Source organism: Scyliorhinus torazame, chromosome 17 (genome assembly GCF_047496885.1).
Source record: "Scyliorhinus torazame isolate Kashiwa2021f chromosome 17, sScyTor2.1, whole genome shotgun sequence".
Classification (NCBI taxonomy): Eukaryota; Metazoa; Chordata; class Chondrichthyes; order Carcharhiniformes; family Scyliorhinidae; genus Scyliorhinus; species Scyliorhinus torazame.
The window spans coordinates 160,282,485-160,304,203 of record NC_092723.1 but is presented as its reverse complement, the minus strand read 5'-3'; positions in this window follow the sequence as shown (position 1 = coordinate 160,304,203).

The following is a 21,719-nucleotide window of genomic DNA, read 5'->3' as shown; positions in this document are numbered from 1 at the left end:
GAACACCAACCACATAAAAAGCACGAGCACAATACCTGGTGGTCAGTAGGTCTGGGGAGAAGGGAACAAGAAAGAGCTGTTAAAACATCACAAGCAGGGAACCCCCACGTGCAGAGTGCAAAGACCAAACTGTAAATAGTAAGTTTAAATAAAATAGCGTTGTACCATATACAACCGTGTTGGCTCATCTGTGTGTCAGAACACCCAACACCACACAGTGGTGTACCTCAGGGATCGGTGCTGGGTCTCTTGCTGTTTGCAGTATACATTAATATATACACTAGTCAATGTGGATGTGGGAAGAATGATCAGTGAGTTAGCAGGTGGCACAGAAATTGGGGGTGTGGTAAATAGCAAGGAAGAAAGCCTTAGATTACAGGATGATGTAGACAGACTGGCCAGAGGGGCAGAACAGTGGCAAATGGAATTTAGCCCTGAAAAGTGTGAGGTGATGCAGTTTTGGAGGACTAACAAGACAAGGGAATATACAGTGAACAGTATGATGCTAGGAAATACAGAGGGGCAGATAGACCCTGAGGTGCATGTCCAAAGATCCCTGAAAGCAGCAACAGGTTATTAAGGTAGTTAAGGAGGCGTATGGAGTGGGTGGCACAGTGGTTAGCACTGCTGCCTATGGCACTGAGGACCCGGGTTCGAATCCTGGCCCTGGGTCACTGTCCGTGTGGAGTTTGCACATTCTCCTTGTGTTTGCATGGGTTTCGCCCCCACAACCCAAAGATGTGCAGGTTAGGTGGATTGGCCGCACGAAAATTGCCCCATAATTGGAAAAAAAATAATTGGGTAATCTAAATTTATTTATTTTTAAAGGCGTATGGTCTACTTGCTGTATTAACTGAGGTATAGAATACAAGGGCAGGGAGGTTATGGTGGAGCTGCATAAAACACTTGTTAGGCTAGAGTACTGTGTGCAGTTGCCACACTATAGGAATGATGTGATTACACTAGAAAGGGTGTGGAGGAGATTCACCAGGAGTGGCCTGGGCTGGAGCGTTTCAGCTATGCAGCGAGGCTGGGGTTGTTTTTCTTAGCAGAGAAGGCTGAGGGGGGGGGGGGGGGGGGGGGCCTCATCGAGGTGTACAAGATTATGAGGGATATAGATAGGGTCGATAGGAAGAAACTTTTCCCCTTATCAGAAGGGTCAATGACCAGGGGGCATTGATTTAAGCAGAGGGGCAGGAGATTTAGAGGGGATTTGAGTAAAGCTTTTTCACCCAGAGGGTGCTGGGACTCTGGAACGCGCTGTCTGAAAGGGTGGTAAAGGTGGGAACCCTCACATTTAAGAAGTATTTAGATGAGCCATAACATTTCATTTAATTTTCATATAAGGCCATGGACCAAATGATGGGAAATGGGGTTAGAATAGATAGGTGTTTGATGGCCGGCATTGACCCAATGGGCCAAAGGGGCTCTTTCTGTAAAACTGTTTTTTAAAATTTAGAGTGCCCAATTACATTTTTTTCCACACAGACACGGGGAGAATGTGCAAACTCCACACGGACAATGACCCGGAGCCGGGATGGAACCCGGGTCTTCAGCGTCGTGAGGCAGCAGTGCTAACCACTGCGCCGCCCTGCCACCCCTGTGCTGTAAAATTGTCTGAACCCCCACACATGAAATGAAAAGAAAAGCGCTTATTGTCACAAGTAGGCTTCAATGAAGTTACTGTGAAAAGCCCCTAGTCGCCACATTCCAGCGCTTGTTCGGGGAGGCTGGCACGGGAATTGAACCGTGCTGCTGCCCTGCTTGGTCTGCTTTAAAAGCCAGCGATTTAGCCCAGTGTGCTAGACCAGCCCCTCATGCTCACACCTCTGCTCTTACACTAACTAGCTCATGCACCCCACACTAACCACCATACACAAACCCACACATTTGCTCACCAACACCAACCAACACATTACCGAAACACTGAATCCACTGATCAACTGAACACTAATCAACGAGTAACGTCCACTAGGCTAAAGGAAAATCAGCAGGTTTGGAGTTAGGTGAAGTGAATGTTTCTCGGTGCAGTCGTTTATTTTCCAATTCTGTGAACCAATCACTGGAGAGACATTTCTTCAATATAAAAAGAAATGTCTGGAAACACGGAGGAGGTTAGTCAGGATATACAGAAATAACTAAAAAACAAAATTTTTATGGAATCAAGGGGGGGGGGAATATTAATGAGTGAGAAAGTATCATTGGAATGACCTATAACTTAGTTAAAATACTACATGATCTTTTCCCACTTCATTGTTCTGCCCCCTTGCCATACCACTCAGGCCGCTGTGCTTTACCATTCTGCTGCTTCCATTCCTCAACAGCGTTCTTCCACTTCTATCAGACAATGGCATCTCCTCACTTTAGGAGATGGAACACCCCCTCCCTTTACGTCTTGTCTTCTCACTGTCCAGGGCCCCATACACTCCTTCCAGGTGAAACAATGAATTACTTGTACATTCTTTCAATTTAGTATATTATGTATTCACTGTGATTGGGTGGCCCTTTTGTGGAACATCTCCGTCCATCCACAAATGTAACTCCAAGCTTCTGGTCGGTCTGTCATTTCAATTCTCCTCCCCACTCCGCTCTGACCTTGCTGTCTGTCCTCAAGAGTTCCAGTGAAGCTTAATGTAAGCTCAAGAAACATCACCTCGTCTTCCGATTTGCCACTTTACACTGAGCTCAACAATCTCAGGTCGCAGCCTCTGCTCACATTTTTCAGGCAGTAGCTCCTGGAAATGATGCTGCTTTTCCCATTTACACTTCTGGATTCACCTCTTTGCTTCTTCGCTTGGCCCATTGCCAGCTCCTTTTGCCTTGCACGCCCTTTTGTCACCCAATCTCTGCTCTCTTCCATCCTATCACAAACGTTCCCTTTTTAAAAACTAATTTTTCCAATTAAGGGGTAATTTAGCGTGGCCAATCCACCTAGCCTGCACATCTTTGGGTTGAGGGGGCGAAACCCACGCAAACACGGGGAGAATGTGCAAACTCCACACGGACAGTGACCCAGAGCCGGGATCAAACCCACACCATGAGGCAGCAGGGCTAACCATTGCAAACAGATGTTCCCTTCTGTTCACTCCTCCCCCTCTTTCCTTGTTTATGCACATGCTTACAATATGATACATCTTTAGCTTTTTTCAGTTCCAATGAAAGGTTACCAACTTGAAATGTTAAGTCTGTTTCACTCTCCACTGATGCTGTCAGACCTACTGATCACTGGCTCCGTAGTCCCTTTTTCATTCTCTCCGAGTTCTCATACCCAAATAATACCTTATACCCAAACCACAGGCTTACTGGTGACTCCTTCAGCCTCTCCAACGCAATCCTAAACTAATCTCTGTACAACCTGAAACGCCTTCTCTGCCATATTCCGCTCTATTGAAGACCTAAACAATAAACCTAAACAGTTGTCAGGCGTGTATTAATCAAGGCCATTCAGTAGCGGTTTCCACACAAATATACACATAATTCTGGAATTTAAGCCCCAAAATATCAATAAAGCTTCACTACTAAAAAGATTATTTGACTCATTCCGTCTCTATGAATCACGGGCCAGATAATTTATTGTATGGAGGATCCCCCATCTCTTAGCTCAGTTTCAGCAAAGCACGGTTACTTGGGTGTTCTGACAAAGTCCAGCCAGAAGATGTCAGTCTCCTCTGATGAACTCAATAATTTTTAGAGAAATGGCTAAATGTTTAGCATAGTTATGTGGGGTTGACTCATGTTTGCTTGTACTTCATTTAACAGCTAAACGGCACTTCAGCTTATCTCCAAGAGAGAGTAGGGCAGAATTTGAATTAAATTCCAAAAGAATTGAAAAGGTTCAAGGTTTCTTGATCCTGACCTCTGAACAAGCAACACCATAATTAAAAAATTGTTAAATAGAAACATAGAAGATAGGAGCAGGAGGAGGCCATTCGGCCCTTCAAGCCTGCTCCGCCATTCGTTACGATCATGGCTGATCGTCCAACTCAATAGCCTAATCCTGCTTTCTCCCCCTAACCTTGATCCCATTCGCCTCAAGTGCTATATCTAGCTACCTCTTGAATGTGTTCAATGTCTTAGCCTCAACTACTTCCTGTGTGTGGTAGTCACCACTGATATATATATTAGGTGATTTGTGGTAAGACCCTGTACTACAGGTACAGGGGTAGTTCCCTGCCTGCTTGCTCCGCCCAGTAGGCGGAGTATAAATATGTGTTCTCCCCATACAGCAGCTATTTCACCAGCTGCTGTAGGAGGCCACACCTTAGTGTAATAAAGCCTCAGTTGCATTCAACTCTCGTCTTTGTGTAATTGATCGTGCATCAATTTATTACACTAAAGTTTTCAGAAGATGGACCTCCGCATCAAGCCGGATCGCCTGCAGCTGGATCCGCAATCAGGCAACGCCAAAAAGGACTTTGAACGTTGGCTAGCTTGTTTCGAAGCTTACATCAGGTCAGCACCAGACCCAATCCCGGAAGCTCAGAAGATTCAGATCCTCTACACACGGCTCAGCTCCAACGTCTTTCCACTTAGCCAGGACGCGCCAAACTAAGACGAAGCCATGGCGCTACTGAAAGAAAACTACGCTCAGCGGACTAACACGCTTCATGCCAGACACATCCTCTCCACGTGCAGTCAACTCCCTGGTGAGTCAGTAGAAGATTTCTGCCGTGCTCTAATTCCCCTAGTCAGAGGCTGTGACTGTCAGGCCGTCACGACCACGGAACACTTGAACTTGCTTACGAGGGACGCTTTTGTTACGGGGATAGGGTCAGATTACATCCACCAACGCGGCAACCAAAAAGCTTGCGCTCTCGCTGACGGTCGCCTCGCGCAACATCCAGGCCTACACCCCCAGCTGCGCGGCCACCCCTCCTATGCATCGTGGACTCCGCAGACAGCCGCCCCATCGGGGACCCCACTCAGCCAACCCCACGCCTGTGCCGTGCGGCAGCCAACCAACCCCAGGGGCCCCAAATGTTACTTCTGTGGGCAGCCAAAACACCCCCGACAACGCTGCCCGGCCCGGAGCGCCCTTTGCAAGGCCCGCGGCAAGAAGGGGCACTTTGCGGCAGTGTGCCAGGCCCGTTCAGTCGCCACTATTGTTCCGACCCCCCCCCCCACACCCCCACCCCCGTACGCCCAGTGGGCGCCGCCATCTTCCCCACCTCGGACCACGCACGGCCAGTGGGCGCTGCCATCTTCCCCTCCTCGGATCATGTGCGGCCTGTGGGCGCCGCCATCTTGTTCAACCCCCACCACGTACAGCCCGTGGGCGCCGCCATCTTTCCCCAGGAACATCAAGTGCCGCCATCTTGTCTCCCCCACGGCACGTGCGGCCTGTGGGTACCGCCATCCTACCAGGATCCATGTCCCCCGGGCACCCCATCATCTGCCACCATTGACGATCAGCCGCGTCTCGCCTCGGTCACAATTGACCAGTCTCGCCCGCACAACCTAGCAACCGGCTCTACAAACGTGAAAATCGATGGGCACGAGATCTCCTGCCTGCTGGACTCCGGGAGCACTGAGAGCTTCATTACACCCGATACGGTAAGGCGCTGCTCCCTCGCGGTACACCCCGCCAATCAGAGAATCTCCCTGGCCTCCGGCTCCCACTCCGTGGCGATCCGTGGGGACTGCATCGCCACTCTCACAGTCCAGGGCGTGGAGTTTACAGGCTTCTGCCTCTACGTCCTCCCCAATCTCTGCGCTGCCTTACTACTCGGCCTGGACTTCCAGTGCAACCTCCAGAGCCTAACATTGAAATTCGGCGGGCCCCTACCACCCCTTACTGTGTGCAGCCTCGCGACCCTAAAGGTCAACCCATCTTCCCCATTGCAAACTTAAACCCAGGTTGCAAACCCGTCGCCACCAGGAGCAGACGGTACAGCACCCAGGACAGGACCTTCATCAGGTCCGAAGTCCAGCGACTGCTTCGGGAAGGCATCATCGAGGCCAGCAACAGCCCCTGGAGAGCCCAAGTGGTAGTGGTGAAAACTGGGGAGAAACACAGAATGGTCGTGGACTACAGCCAGACCATCAATAGGTACACGCAGCTTGATGCATACCCCCTCCCACGCATATCTGATATGGTCAATCAGATTGCACAGTACCGGGTCTTCTCAACTGTGGACCTTAAATCCGCCTACCACCAGCTCCCCATCCGTAAGGCGGACTGTCCATACACTGCCTTCGAGGCAGATGGCCGCCTTTACCACTTTCTCAGGGTTCTTCCGGCGTCACCAACGGGGTCTCGGTTTTCCAACGGGAAATGGACCAAATGACCGACCAGTGTGGTGGTATGTATTAGGGGTAATACGGTACACCATGAATGCCGAGGAGCTATTGGAGGACAGATGCTGGGTCCCGATTGGATCTGCCGCCTACTGGGCTCCACCCAGATAGGCGGGGTATAAGAACCCGGTTTACTCCCCGCAGCTGCATTCTGTGACTGAGCTGCTGGGGAACAAGTCTGAACAAGTCTGCTCAATAAAGCCTCGATTGAAGTTCTCTACGTCTCGCCTCGTGTGTGATCGATGGTGCTACAACCGGTACGGGCTGCGGGCCACTTTCCCGTACCTGGACAATGTCACCATCTGCGCCCACGATCAGCAGGACCATGACGCCAACCTTGCCAAATTTCTCCACACCGCCACTCTCCTCAACCTCACTTCCAACAAGGAGAAGTGTGTGTTCAACACAAATCGCTTAGCCATCCTCGGCTATGTGGTCCAGAACAGAGTTCTGGGGCCCGATCCCGACTGCATGCGCCCCCTCATGGAACTCCCCCTCCCCACTGCCCCAAGGCCCTCAAACGTTGCCTGGGGTTCTTTTCTTACTATGCCCAGTGGGTCCCAAATTATGCGGACAAGGCCCGCCCACTCATCCAATCCACTCTTTTTCCCCTAACAGCCGAGGCTCACCAGGCCTTCAACCGTATTAAGGCCGACATCGCCAAGGCCACGACGCACGCAGTCGACGAGGCTCCCCTCTTCCAAGTCGAGAGCGATGCATCAGACATCACTCTGGCCGCCACCCTCAACCAGGCAGGCAGGCCCGTGGCAAACTTTTCACGAACCCTTCATGCCTCCGAAATTCGGCACTCCTCTGCCGAAAAAGAGGCCCAAACCATCGTTGAAGCTGTGCGGCATTGGAGGCATTACCTGGCCGGCAGGAGATTCACTCTCCTCACTGACCAAAGGTCGGTAGCTTTCATGTTTAACAACACAAAGCGGGGCAAGATCAAAAGCGATAAAATCTTGAGATGGAGGATCGAGCTCTCCACCTACAACTATGAGATTTTGAATTGCCCCGGTAAGCTCAACGAGCCCCCCTATGCTCTATCCTGAGGTACATGTGCCAGCGCACAGGTGGACCGACTCCGGACTCTGCACGACAACCTTTGTCACCCAGGAGTCACAATTTTGTACCACTTCATCAAGGCCTGCAATCTGCCCTACTCCGTCGAGGAAGTCAGGGCAATCACCAGAGACTGCTAGGTCTGCGCGGAGTGCAAACCACACTTCTACCGGCCAGACCGTGCGCGCCTTGTGAAGGCCTCCCGCCCCTTTGAATGCCTCAGCGAGGACTTCAAAGGGCCCCTCCCCTCCACCGACCGTAACACGTGCTTCCTCAGTGTGGTCGATGAATACTCCAGATTCCCCTTCGCTATCCCATGGCCTGATATGACGTCTGCCACCGTCATCAAAGCCCTCAACACCATCTTCGCTCTGTTCGGCTTCCCCGCCTACGTCCTCAGCGACAGGGGATCCTCATCCATGAGCGATGAGCTGCGTCAGTTCCTGCTCAACAAGGGTATCGCCTCGAGCAGGACGACCAGCTATATCCCCCAGGGAAACGGGCAGGTGGAGAGGGAGAACGGGACGGTCTGGAGGGCCATCCAGCCTGCCCTACAGTCCAGAAATCTCCCAGCCTCCCGCTAGCAGGGGGTCCTCCCCAACGCACTGCACTCCATTCGGTCGCTCCTATGCACTGCGCCTAATGTCACACCCCATGAACGTCTCTTTGCCTTCCCCAGGAAGTCCACCTCCGGGGTGTCACTCCCGACTTGGCTCGCAGCTCCAGGACCCATACTCCTCCGTAAGCACGTACGACGCCACAAGGCGGACCCGTTGTACAGCTACTCCACGCCAACCCGCAGTACGCCTACGTAACGTACCCCGATGGCCGCCAAGATACTGTCTCCCTCAGGGACCTGGCACCAGCTGGTTCCACACACACCCCCCTCCGACCCAGCGCCACCCTCCCCTTCCCCCGCGCACCCCACCGCAGCCCCCGCCCCAGGACAATCCGTCCTCCCCCTGCCCACGCCCGAGGATGACGAGGATTTCGGCACGCTCCTGGAGTCACCGAGGACCAGACCAACACTGGAATCGCCGCCACCACTGCGGCGCTCCCAACGGCAGATCAAGCTCTGGACCGACTGAACCTGTAACTTGATCGGGACTCCATTTTGCTCTATAGTTAAAACATGTACTTGTATATAGTTCTCCACCACCCCCGCCAGACACAATTTTAACAGGGGGTGAATGTGGTAGTCACCACTGATGTATATATTGGGTGATTTGTGGTAAGGCCCTGTACTACAGGTACAGGGGTAGTTCCCTGCCTGCTGGCTCCGCCCAGTAGGCGGGGTATAAATATGTGTGCTCCCCATACAGCAGCCATTTCACCAGCTGCTGTAGGAGGCCACACATCTTAGTGTAATAAAGCCTCAGTTGCATTCAACTCTTGTCTTTGTGTAATTGATCGTGCATCACTATGGTAATGAAATCTACAGGCTCACCACTCTTTGGGTGAAGAAATGTCTCCTCATCTCTGTCCTAAATGGTCTCCCCCGAATCCTCAGACTGTGACCCCTGGTTCTAGACACACCCACCATCGGGAACATCCTCCGTGCACTAACCCTCTGTAGTCCTGTTAGAATTTTATTAGTCTCGATGAGGTCCCTCCTCATTCATCTGAACTCCAGTGGAAACAATCCTAACCTAGTCAATCTCTCCTCATGTGTCAGTCCCGTCATCCCCGGAATCAGCCTGGTAAACCTTTGCTGCACCCGCTCGAGAGCAAGAACATCCTTCCTCAGAAAAGGAGACCAAAACTGTGCACAATATCTGGCCTCACCAAGGCCCTGTATAATTGCAACAACACATGCCTGCTCCTGAACTCTGAAACTCTTGCAATGAAAGCCGACATACCATTAGCCTTCTTTACTGCATGCTTATCTTCAGCGATTGGTGCACCCAGGCCCCGCTGCACACTCTCTTCTTTCCCAATTTACAGACATTCAGGTAGTAATCTGCCTTCCTGTTTTTGCTTCCAAAGTGAATAACCTCACATTTATCCAAATTATACTGCATCTGCCATTGATTTGCCCACTCGCCCAACCTGTCCAGATTATGCTGAAGAATCTCTGCATCCTCGTCACAATTCACCCTCCACCCAACTTGGTATCATCTGCAAACTTCGAGATGTTACATTTTGTTCCCTCGTCCAAATCATTAATATATATTGTGAATAGCTGGGGTCCCAGCGCCAATCCCTATGGCACCCCACTAATTACGCTTGCCAATTTGAAAAGGATTCGTTAATTCCTATTCTTTATTTCCTTTCTGTCAAACAGTTTTCTATCCATCTCTTTAACCAGGTTTGGTCATCCACTCTAACATCCCCAGGTATGACTCGGTGTCAAATTTAGTTTGACAATGGCTCCTGGAAAGCTCATTGGGACATTTTAATTCATTAAAGGTACTATATAATTGAAAGTTGTTGTAACAATGAAGCATAGTAGGTGAAGTAGGGCAGCACGGGGCCTAGTGGTTAGCACAGCTGCCTCGCGGCGCTGAGGTCCCAGGTTCGATCCCGGCTCTGGGTCACTGCCCGTGTGGAGTTTGCACATTCTCCCCGTGTCTGCGTGGGTTTCGCCTCCACAACCCAAAGGTGTGCAGGGTAGGTGGATTGGCCACGCTAAATTGCCCCTTAATTGGAAAAAATGAATTGGGCACTCAATTTATTTTTAAAAAAGGAGTATTCCTATGAGCACCAACCAGGGACCCACATCGTGCCCGCTGACATGCTGAGCCGGTTGCCTCGGCCAGCCTCTGCCATGCAACGCCCCCCCCCCCCCCCCCCCTCCCCCCCCCCCCCCCCCCCGGACAAAGTCATCATCATTTTGAATTTCATGGACTCCCTACCAGTCACCACATCACATATCCACGTCCGGACTCAGACGGATCCCAGATTCACCAAGATGCGGCATCTGGTATTGGTTGGTGGCCAGCAACGACAGCTGCCAGGAACTGCGAGTCCTCTCCTCCAGGATGTCTGTACTGAGTGTAGAAGATGGTATTCTACTATGAGGAATGTGGGCTGCCCTGTTCAGTGTTGACCACCTTGGCACTTTACTCCAGGGGACGCAGTGTGTGTTCACAATTGTGCCGATGGGGCTTGCTGGATCTCAGAGTCTGTCTTCCGCCAGACTGGGCGGGTCTCCTACCAGGTTCAGGTCGGCGACCAGCTGTTGAAACACCATCTGGATCAGCTTCGGTCACGGAGGCCGACCCTTGTCTAATTCCTGATATGCACCCCGTTCCGGATTGTCCGGTCCCGGGCCCGCCTGCTGAGCTGCCCGGTGAACGTCTCGACGTGAACTCTGCCGCTTTTTGGGATTCTGAAATGGAGACGCAACCTTCTGTGGCCTCTGATGTGGATTCTGTCGTCCTCCTACCATGATCCCGCTGCGGCGTTCTTGTAGGAAATGGTGTTCCCAGATGCGATCCACACCGTCGGATCCGGGGCTTAGGGCACAGGATGTTCCGTCTGAGCCGAAGAAAGTTCGTCGCCCTTCCTCTTCCTCTTCTCCTTCTCCTTGTCCGTGGCCTTCATTGGGTCCTTCGGACTTTGGGGAAAGGGATGTTATAACCTGCATCCGCACGGGACTTATGGAGTGGGGACGATTGTATTCCCAGAGTCCTTTGCAGTATACGAGCTTCCCCGCTAAGGGGGCAGGTGAAGTTTAATTACTATTGTATAGAAAGCCAGCCGATCAGGAGCAGACCGAGTGCTCACCTGGTTGGGTATCACCGGGAGCTGTGTACCTCGAGCCTTGCAAATAAATCTTTGTTTCTTTTGTTCAACTCCGTGTGGTTGTCCCCGTGTCTTCATAAAAAGTACCTTTCTGTCCACTCTATCGATGCCCCTCATAATTTTATACACCTCAATCAGGTCCCCCTTCAGCCTTCTGTGCTCCAGGGAAAACAACCCCTGCCTTTCCAATCTCTATTGATAACTGAAACGCTCCAGTCCAGGCAACATCCTGGTGAATCTCCTCATCACTCCCTTCCTATAGTGTGGTGACCAGAACTGCACACACTACTCCAGTTGGGGCTTAACCAGCATTTTATACAGCTCCGGCTCTTATGTTCAGTGCCTCGGTTAATAAAGGGAAGCATCCCAAAGGCCTTCTTTACCACCTGACTTACCTGTCCTGCTGACTTCAGTGATCTGTGAACCTGCACACCAAGATCCCTTTGATCCTCTGTGCTTCCTCGGGTCTGACCATTCATTGTATATTCCCTTGTCTTGTTAGTCCTTGCAAAATGCATTACTCACACTTTTCCATTTGCAACCCTTCTGCCCATCTCACCAGCCCGTCTATATCATCCTATAATCTAAGACTTTGCTCCTCTATTTACCACACCACCAATTTCTGTGTCATCTGCAAACTTATTTATCATTACCTCCTGCATGTGGTAGTCACCACTAACAGTATTATATGTATTACGGTAAGACACGTATAGTAGAGGTACATGGGTAAATCCCTGCCTGCTGGCTCCGCCCAGTAGGCGGGGTATAAATGTGTGTGCTTGCCGGTGCTGCAGCCATTCTGGTTCCAGCTACAGGAGGCACAACATCTTTGCTCAATAAAGCCTCGATTATTCCACTACTCTCGTCTTTGTGGTAATTGATCAGTGCATTCACTTCCAGATCAGGAATGTATACGTCAAACAACAAGAGACCCAGCATTGGTTCCTGCAAAACACCACAAGATACAGGCTTCCAGTCACAAAAACAACCTCTAACCATCACCCTCTGCCTCCTTCCACTAAGCCAGCTTTGAATCCAGTTGGCCAAATTGCCCTGGTACAGTTCCCAGAACTGTATGCATCATGTCCTACTCCAGAAAATCATTTGGTAAAGACTAGAACTGGAGTCAATCTTTACACACTTTTATTTTTAGTTACACAATTAATATACAATTAACACTGTATTCCAATTGTGGGCTAACCCTTTTATATTAACAAATGACAGATGTTTATCAATGAAGAGATATTGTAAAAAGAGACATCATGAATAAACTAACAAAAACAAAACTTTTTTTTCCCCAATTAAGGGGCATTTTAGTGAGGCCAATCCACCTAGCCTGCACATCTTTGGGTTGTGGGGGTGAAACCCACGCAGACATGGGGAGAATGTGCAAACTCCACATGGACAGTGACCCAGGGCCGGGATTTGAACCCAGGTCCTCAACGCCGCAGTCGCAGTGCTGTCCACTTGCCACATGCCGCCCTAAACAAAACTTTTTTTTAATATAAATTTAGAGTACCCAATTATTTTTCTCCAATTAAGGGGCAATTTAGCGTGGCCAATCCACCTACTCTGCACATCTTTGGGTTGTGGGGGCGAAACCCACGCAGACACGGGGAGAATGTGCAAACTCCACACGGACAGTGACCCAGGGCCGGGATTCGAACCCGAGTCCTCAGCGCCGTGAGGCAGCAGTGCTAACCACTGAGTGGTGCACTATCAATTACGACGAGACGCGAGTAGAGAGTAATCGAGGCTTTATTACGCAGAGATGTGTGGCCTCCTACAGCTGCTGCCAAAATGGCTGCAGTTCGGAGAGCGCACACATTTATACTCCGCCTACTGGGCGGAGACAGCAGGCAGGGATCGACCCCCGTACCTGTAGTACAGGGGCCTTACCGTAATACCCTTGTATCCAGTGCAGTATATGCAATATAATACAACAGTGGTGACTACCACATTCACCCCCTGTTAAAAATGAGTCCAGCGGGGGTGGTGGAAAACTATTTACATACAGGTTGTTATTAAAATTTCAGAGAAGGTTACAAATTTAGACAGTTGGGCAGCAGCTGTAGGAGGCCACACATCTCTGTGTAATAAAGCCTCGATTACTGCGGGTTTGCGTGGAGTAGCTGTACCCTCTCAACCAACGGGTCCGCCTTGTGGAGCCGCACGTGCTTGCGGAGGAGAATGGGTCTTGGAGCTGCCAGCCACGTTGGGAGCGAAACCCCGGAGGTGGACTTCCTGGGGAAGGCAAAGAGACGTTCATGGGGGGTTTCGTTAGTCGCCGTGCACAGGAGCGACCGAATGGAGTGAAGTGCGTCGGGACGACCTCCTGCCAGCGGGAGGCCGGGAGATTTCTGGACCGTAGGGCCAGCTGGACGGTCTTCCAGACTGTCCCATTCTGCTCCACCTGCCCGTTTCCCCGGGGGTTGTAGCTGGTCGTCCTGCTCGAGGCAATGCCCCTGTGAGCAGGTACTGGGGCAGCTCATCGCTCATAAATGAGGATCCCCGGTCGCTGTGGATGTAGGCGGGGAAACCGAACAGAGCAAAGATGTTGTTGAGGGCTTTGATGACGGTGGCAGACGTCATATCGGGGCATGGGGTGGTGAAGGGGAATCTGGAGTACTCATCGACCACATTGAGAAAATACGTGTTGCGGTCGGTGGAGGGGAGGGGCCCTTTGAAGTCCATGCTGAGGCGTTCAACGGGACGGGAGGCCTCCACCAGGTTCACTCGGTCTGGCCGATAGAAGTGCGGTTTACACTCCGCGCAGACCTGGCAGTCTCTGGTGATAGCCCTGACTTCCTCGATGGAGTAGGGCAGATTGCGGGCCTTATTGAAGTGATAAAAACGGGTGACCCCTGGGTGACAGAGATTGTCGTGCAGGGTCCGGAGTCGGTCCACTTGTGCGCTGGCACATGTACCTCGGGACAGGGCATCGGGGCAATACAAAATCAATTAAAGGTGGAGAGCTCGATCCTCCACCGCAAGATCTTATCATTTTTGATCTTACCCCGCTGTGTGTGTTAAACATGAAGGCAACCGACCGCTGGTCTGTGAGGAGAGTGAATCTCCTGCCGGCCAGGTAATGCCTCCAGTGCCGCAAAGCTTCAACAATAGCTTGGGCTTCCTTTTCGACGATTTCAGAGGCATGGAAGGTGCGGGAAAAGAATGCCATGGGCCTGCCTGCCTGGTTGAGGGTGGCGGCCAGAGAGACGACTGATGCAGAGAGGGGCTGGTTTAGCACACTGGGCTAAATAGCTGGCTTTTAAAGCAGACCAAGGCAGGCCAGCAGCACAGTTCAATTCCCGTACCAGCCTCCCCGAACAGGCGCCGGAATGTGGTGACTAGGGGCTTTTCACGGTAACTTCATTTGAAGCCTACTTGTGACAATAAGCGATTTTCATTTCATTTCATTCATGCATCGCTCTCGACTTGGAAGGGGAGGGTCTCGTCCACCGCATGCATCGCGGCCTTGATACAGTTGAAGGCCTGGTGAGCCTCAGCCGTCAGTGGGAAACCGGTGGAGTGGATGAGTGGGCGGGCCTTGTCCGCATAGTTAGGGACCCACTGGGTGTAGTACGAAAAGAACCCCAGGCATCGTTTGAGGGCCTTGCGGCAGTGGGGAAGGGGGAGATCCATGAGGGAGCGCATGCGATCGGGGTCGGGCCCTAGGACTCCGTTCTGAATCACATAGCCGAGGATGGCTAATCGGTTCGTGCTGAACACGCACTTCTCCTTGTTGTAGGTTAGGTTGAGGAGTTTGGCGGAGTGGAGAAATTTGGAAAGGTTAGCGTCGTGGTCCTGCTGGTCGTGGCCGCAGATGGTGACGTTATCCAGGTACGGGAAAGTGGCCCGCAGTCCGTACCCATCAACCATTCGGTCCATCTCTCGTTGGAAGACCGAGACCCCGTTAGTGACGCCGAAGGGAACCCTAAGGAAATGGTAACGGCGGCCGTCCGCTTCAAACGCGGTGTACGGGCGGTCCACCTTACAGATGGGGAGCTGGTGGTAGGCGGATTTCAGGTCCACAGTTGAGAAGACCCTGTACTGTGCAATCTGATTGACCATACCAGATATGCATGGGAGGGGGTACGCGTCGAACTGCGTGTACCTATTGATGGTCTGGCTGTAGTCCATGACCATCCTGTGTTTCTCCCCAGTTTTCACAACTACCACTTGGGCTCTCCAGGGGCTGTTGCTGGCCTCGATGATGCCTTCCCGAAGCAGTCGCTGGACCTTGGACCTGATGAAGGTCCTGTCCTGGGCGCTGTACCGTCTGCTCCTGGTGGTGACGGGTTTGCAATCCCGGGTTAAGTTTGCAAATAGGGAAGGTGGGTCGACCTTTAGGGTCGCGAGGCAGCATACAGTAAGGGATGGTAGGGGCCCACCAAATTTCAGTGTTAGGCTCTGGAGGTTACACTGGAAGTCCAGGCCGAGTAGCAAGGCAGCGCAGAGGTTGGGGAGGACATAGAGGCGGAAGCCGCTGAACTCCAAGTCCTGGACAGTGAGAGTGGCGATGCAGTACCCCCGGATCGCCACGGAGTGGGAGCCGGAGGCCAGGGAGATTTTCTGGTTAATGGGGTGTACTGCGAGGGAGCAGCGCCTTACCGTATCGGGGTGAATGAAGCTCTCGGTGCTCCCGGAGACCAGCAGACAGGAGTTCTCGTGCCCATCGATCTTCACATTGGAAGAAGCCGTCGTCAGGTTGTGTGGGCGAGACTGATCAATCGTGACCGAGGCGAGACGCGGCTGGTCGTTGGCGGTTGCGGATGGCGCGCGGCCAGATGAGGTGCCTGGGGGGCATGGATCCTGGTAACATGGCCGTGCCCACGGGCCGCATGTGTTGTGGGGAAAACAAGATGGCGGTGCTTGACGATCCTGGGGAGAACAAGATGGCAGCGCCCACGGGCCGCACGTGGTGGTGTTCGAACAAGATGGCATCGCCCACGGGCCGCATGTGGACCGAGGAGGGGACGATGGCGGCGCCCACTGGCCGCACGTGGGGAGCTGGAGCAATAGCGGCGACTGTGCGGGCCTGGCACACCATAGCAAGTGTCCCTTCTTGCCACAGGCCTTGCAAAGGGCGCTCTGGGCCGGGCAGTGCTGTCGGGGGTGTTTGGACTGCCCACAGAAGTAACATTTGGGGCCCCCGGGGTTGGTTGGCTGCCGCGCGGCACAGGCGTGGGGCTGGCTGAGGGCGGTCACTGGTGGGGTTCACGATGGGGTGGCCATCTGCGGAGTCCACGATGCACAGGAGGGGTGGGCCACGCGGTCGGGGGCGTAGGCCTGGATGTTGCGCAAAGCGACCGTAAGCGAGAACGCTATCTTTTTGGCTTCCGCGAGGTCGAGCGTGGCCCCTTCTAAGAGGCGCTGGCGGATGTAATCGGACCCTATCCCCTTAACAAAAGCGTCTCTCATGAGCAAGTTCGAGTGTTCCGTGGCCGAGACGGCCTGACAGTCACAGTCTCTGACTGGGGGGAATCAGGGCACGCCAGAAATCTTCCACTGACTCACCAGGAAGTTGACGACGAGTGGAGAGGAGGTGCCTGGCATAGAGCGTGTTAGTCCGCTGAGCGTAGTTTTCTTTCAGTAGCGCCATGGCGTCTGCGTAGGTCGGCGCGTCCTGGATAAGTGGAAAGACGTTGGAGCTCAGCCACGTGTAAAGGATCTGAATCTTCTGAACTTCTGGAATTGGGTCTGGCGCAGACCCGATGTAAGCTTCGAAACAGGCTAGCCAATGTTCAAAGTCCTATTTGGCGTTGTCTGATTGCGGATCCAGCTGCAGGCGATCCGGCTTGATGCGGAGGTCCATCTTCTGAAAACTTAGTGTAATAAATTGATGCACGATCAATTACACAAAGACGAGAGTTGGATGCAATCGAGGCTTTATTACACTAAGATGTGTGGCCTCCTACAGCAGCTGGCGAAATGGCTGCTGTACGAGGAGCACACATATTTATACTCCGCCTACTGGGCGGAGCCAGCAGGCAGGGAACTACCGCCGTACCTGTAGTACAGGGCTTTACCGTAAAGCACCTACACCGACATCCTCTATATACAATATATACATCAGTGGTGACTACCACAACCATACCAGATATGCGTGGGAGGGGGTACGCGTCGAGCTGCGAGTACCGATTGATGATCTGACTGTAGTCAACGACCATCCTGTTTTTCTCCTCCGTTCTTATCACTACCACTTGGGCTCTCCAGGGGCTGTTATTGGCCTCGATGATACATTCCTGCAGCAGCCGCTGAACCTCAGACCTGATGAAGGTCCTGTCCTGGGCGCTGTACCGTCTGCTCCTAGTGGCGACGGGTTTGCAATCCGGGGTGAGGTTTGCAAACAGAGAAGGCGGGTCGACCTCAAGGGTCGTGAGGCCGCATTCAGTAAGGGGTGGTAGGGGCTCGCCAAATTTTAGGGTCAGGCTCAGGAGGTTGCACTGGAAGTCCAGGCCGAGTAGCAAGGCAGCACAGAGGTTGGGGAGGACGTAGAGCCGGAAGCCACTGAACTCTATGCCCTGGATGGTGAGGGTGAGGATTGCCACGGAGTGGGATCCAGAGGCCAGGGAGATTCTTTGGTTAATGGGGTGTACCGCGAGGGAGCAGCGCCTTACTGTATCGGGGTGGATGAAGCTCTCAATGCTCCTGGAGTCCAGAAGGCAGGATATCTTGTGCCCGTCGACCTTCACCTTTGTCGACGCGGTTGCGAGGTTGTGCGGTCGGGACTGGTCGATCATGACGGAGGCGAGACGCGGCTGGTCGTCGGCGGTTGCAGGCGATGAGCGGCCCGATGAGGTACCCGACCAGCAGGGGTCCTGAGGCGGGCAAGAGGGCGGCGCCCACGGGCCGCACGTGTCCTGGGGCAGGCAAGGTGGATCTGCCCATTGGTTGTGAGGCAAGCAAGATGGCGGCACCCACGGGCCGCACGTGTTGTGAGGGGAACAAGATGGCGGCGCCCATGGGGTGCAGGGACAATAGCGGCGATTGAGCGGGCCTGGCACACTGCAGGGAAATATCCTTTCTTGCCACAGGCTTTGCAGAGCGCGCTCCGTGCCGGGCAGCGCTGCCGGGGGTGTTGTGTCTGTCCGCAGAAGTAGCACTTGTGTCCCCCGGGGATGGGTGGCAGCCACTCGGCGCAGGCGTGGGGTTGGCTGAGGGCAGTCGCTGATGGGGTCCACGATGGGGTGGCCGCTGGGGGGGTCCACGATGCCCAGGAGGGGTGGGCCGTGCCGTCGGGGTATACGCCTGTACGTTGCGTGAGGCGACTGTGAGCGAGAGCGCTAGTTTCTTGGTCGCCGCGAGGTCAAGCGTAGCCCCTTCTAAGAGGCGCTGGCGGATGTAGGCCGACCCTATGCCCGTAATGAACGCATCTCTCATTAGCAGGTTAGAATGTTCAGCGGCCGAAACGGCCTGGCAGTCACAGTCTCTCACCAGGGCGAGCAGCGTATGCCAGAAATCTTCAACAGACTCACCGGGAAGTTGGTGCCGCATGGACAGGAGGTGCCTGGCGTAGATCTTGTTGGTCTGCTGAGCGTAATTCTCCTCCAGTGTGGCCATGGCCTCTGCGTAGGTAGGCGCGTCCTGGATGAGGGGAAAGACATCGGAGCTCAGCTGCGTGTACAGAATCTGGAACTTCTGTGCTTCTGGGATTGGGTCTGTCGCAGATCCGATGTATGGTTCAAAGCAAGCTAGCCAATGTGCGAAGTCCTTTTTGACGTTGTCTGCTTGAGGATGCAGCTGCAGGCGATCCGGCTTGATGCGGAGATCCATCTTTGTAAAATCTCTGTGTAATAAATTGATGTGCTATCAATTACGACGAGACGAGAGTAGAGAGTAATCAAGGCTTTATTACAGAGATGTGTGGCCTCCTACAGCTGCCGCCGAAATGGCTGCAGTTCGGAGAGCACACACATTTATACTCCGCCTACTGGGCGGAGCCAGCAGGCAGGGATCTACCCCCGTACCTGTAGTACAGGGGCCTTACCGTAATACCCATATATACAATATAATACAACAGTGGTGACTACCACCCTGAGCCACCGTGCTGCCCACAAAAACAAAACTTTAAAGGAAACTGAACAAAAAAAAAATCCGAAGTAACATTCCCAGGAGTGATGATGCACTCCGGTCACCTTTGACGCCCACCGATTGCAGAAGGCCTTGGGCTAGGAGCAGTCCTATGATGAGGTCATCTGATCTACCTGAGACCGCTGATCAAGGTTAGGAGCAGAACTGAAGTGCACCAGAGTTTGAGGTGCAGCCCCCCTTCAAATAGTGGGAGAGGGAGCTGCAGCTCAAGAGCTGGTTTAGCACAGTGGGCTAAACAGCTGGTTTGTGATGCAGAACAAGGCCAGCAGCGCGGGTTCAATTCCCGTACCGGCTGAGAATTCTGAATTCTCCCTCTGCACCCGAACAGGCGCCGGAATGTGGCAACTAGGGGCTTTTCACAGTAACTTCATTGCAGTGTTAATGTAAATCTACTTGTGACAATAAAAATGATTATTATTAACTGTTCACCATCAACATGAGTCTGATACACAGGTTCCACAGAACTCACGGCTGGTCTGGGATTCAGTCCGTGAATCAATGTAAAATCCTCTGGCCTTGCCCTTCTTGTCAAACCCCCCGATTTTGTTTGTACTGGCGAGTACATTGTAGTTATTGGTGTACACAGACCCCTACATCTCCTTGGACCTCCTCTGTTCCTAGCTATTCAGCATTTTAATGAAATATTTTCTCGTTCCAAAATGGATGACCCCACACATATCTATGTTTAAATCCAGTTTTGCCCATTTGCTTCACCTATCAATGTTTCTCTGTACCGTTGTGCTTCTACATGACAAATTATATGGTACAATCTTTGTGTCATGTTTTCTGTCCTGTTTGATGACTGGCAGCCAGTATTCCCCCTCTTTGGTTCTGATCAGTTGCATTGCCTGAATGACTCTCAGTCAGTTCATTCCCCTAAAACCAATGTCGAAGCCAGCCTTTCTATCAACACATTTTGTTTTGTTTGACAACCCAAAAATGTTTTACAACTGCGACTGAGAAGAATGATTCTAAAGTCTAAAGGATCAAAGTTTCTAGTCGCAGTGTGATTTCAAGCCATTTGTACAAAATTCAAAGTCCGAGTAACATTAATAATGCATTTCAAAATCAGCACTGTGAACTGTAAAGCACTGAAGAATTTGCATTACTTTTATTTATTTATTTATTATTGATTTGTTTTCCAATTAAGGGGCAATTTAGCGTGGCCAATCCACCTACCCTGCAGTTTGGGGTGAAACCCACGCAGACACAGGGAGAATGTGCAAACTCCACACAGACAGTGACCCAGGGCCAGGATTTAACCCGGGTCCTCGGCAGCATGAGGCAGCAGTGCTAACCACTGCGCCACTGTGCCAGCCTTGCATTTATTTATTTATTTTGTTTTAATAAAAATTTGTGTACCCAATTCTGTTTTCCCAATTAAGGGGCAATTTAACGTGGCCAATCTATCTATGCTACACAACTTTGGGTTTGTGGGAGTGAGACCCACGCAGTCATGGGGAGAATGGGCAAACTCCACACAGACAATGACCCGGGGCCGGGACCTTGAGGGGCTAGGCCCGCGCCAGAGTGGTTTCCGCTCCACCGGCTGGCGGGAAAGGCCATTGGCGCCACGCCAGCCGGGGCCGAAAGGTCTTCGCTGGGCGACACGGATCCGCGCATGCGCGGGAGCGTCAGCGGCTGCTGACGTCATCCCCATGCATGCACAGTGGAGGGGGTCTCTTCCGCCTCCGCCAGAGTGAAGACCATGGTGAAGGCGGAAGAAAAAGAATGCCTCCACGGCACAGGCCCGCCCCGTGCCCCCCCCCAGGACCCCGGAGCCCGCCCGCACCGCCTTGTCCCGCCGTTCAAAGGGTGGTTTAATCCACGCTGGCGGGACAGGTATTCCAACAGCAGGACTTCGGCCCATCGCGGGCCGGAGAATCGGCGGGGGTGGGCCCGCCGACCGGCACGGCGCGATTCCCGCCCCCGCCGAATCTCTGGTGGCGGAGACTTCGGGACACAGCGGGGGCGGGATTCACGCCTGCCCCCTGCGATTCTCCGACCCGGCGGGAGGTCGGAGAATCCCGCCCCTGGTACGAGAAAATGGTGGGTCACTCAGGTCGGCCGGCGTGGGTTGCGAAGGTCGGCCGGGTTGGGTCCTGAAGGTCGGCCGGGTTGGGTCCTGAAGGTAGGCCGGCGTGGGTCCCAAAGGTTGGCCGGTTGGTAAAAATGGGTCCCCAGAAAAAAGTTTGAAGAACAGTGAGCTTGAGGGTCCCCCACACCCACCCAAGTGAGGGCACTCCGCTATAGGATCGTTGCGGGCCAGCCCTTTTCAGGCCTTCCCACACCCCCTTATGAGCATCCCCTTTCAGGACTCCCACCCTTCGCCCTCCAACCTTCTGGGGGCCCCTTCATTCCTGCTGTTCACCCACCCTTCATTCCCCTCCTTTCATGGGCATAACCCTTGGCAGTGCCACCCTGGCAATGCTCCTGCCAGCGTGGCAGGGCCACCTGGGCAGTGCCAGAGTGGCATGCCACTGTACCAGCCTGGCAATGCCAAGGTGCACGGA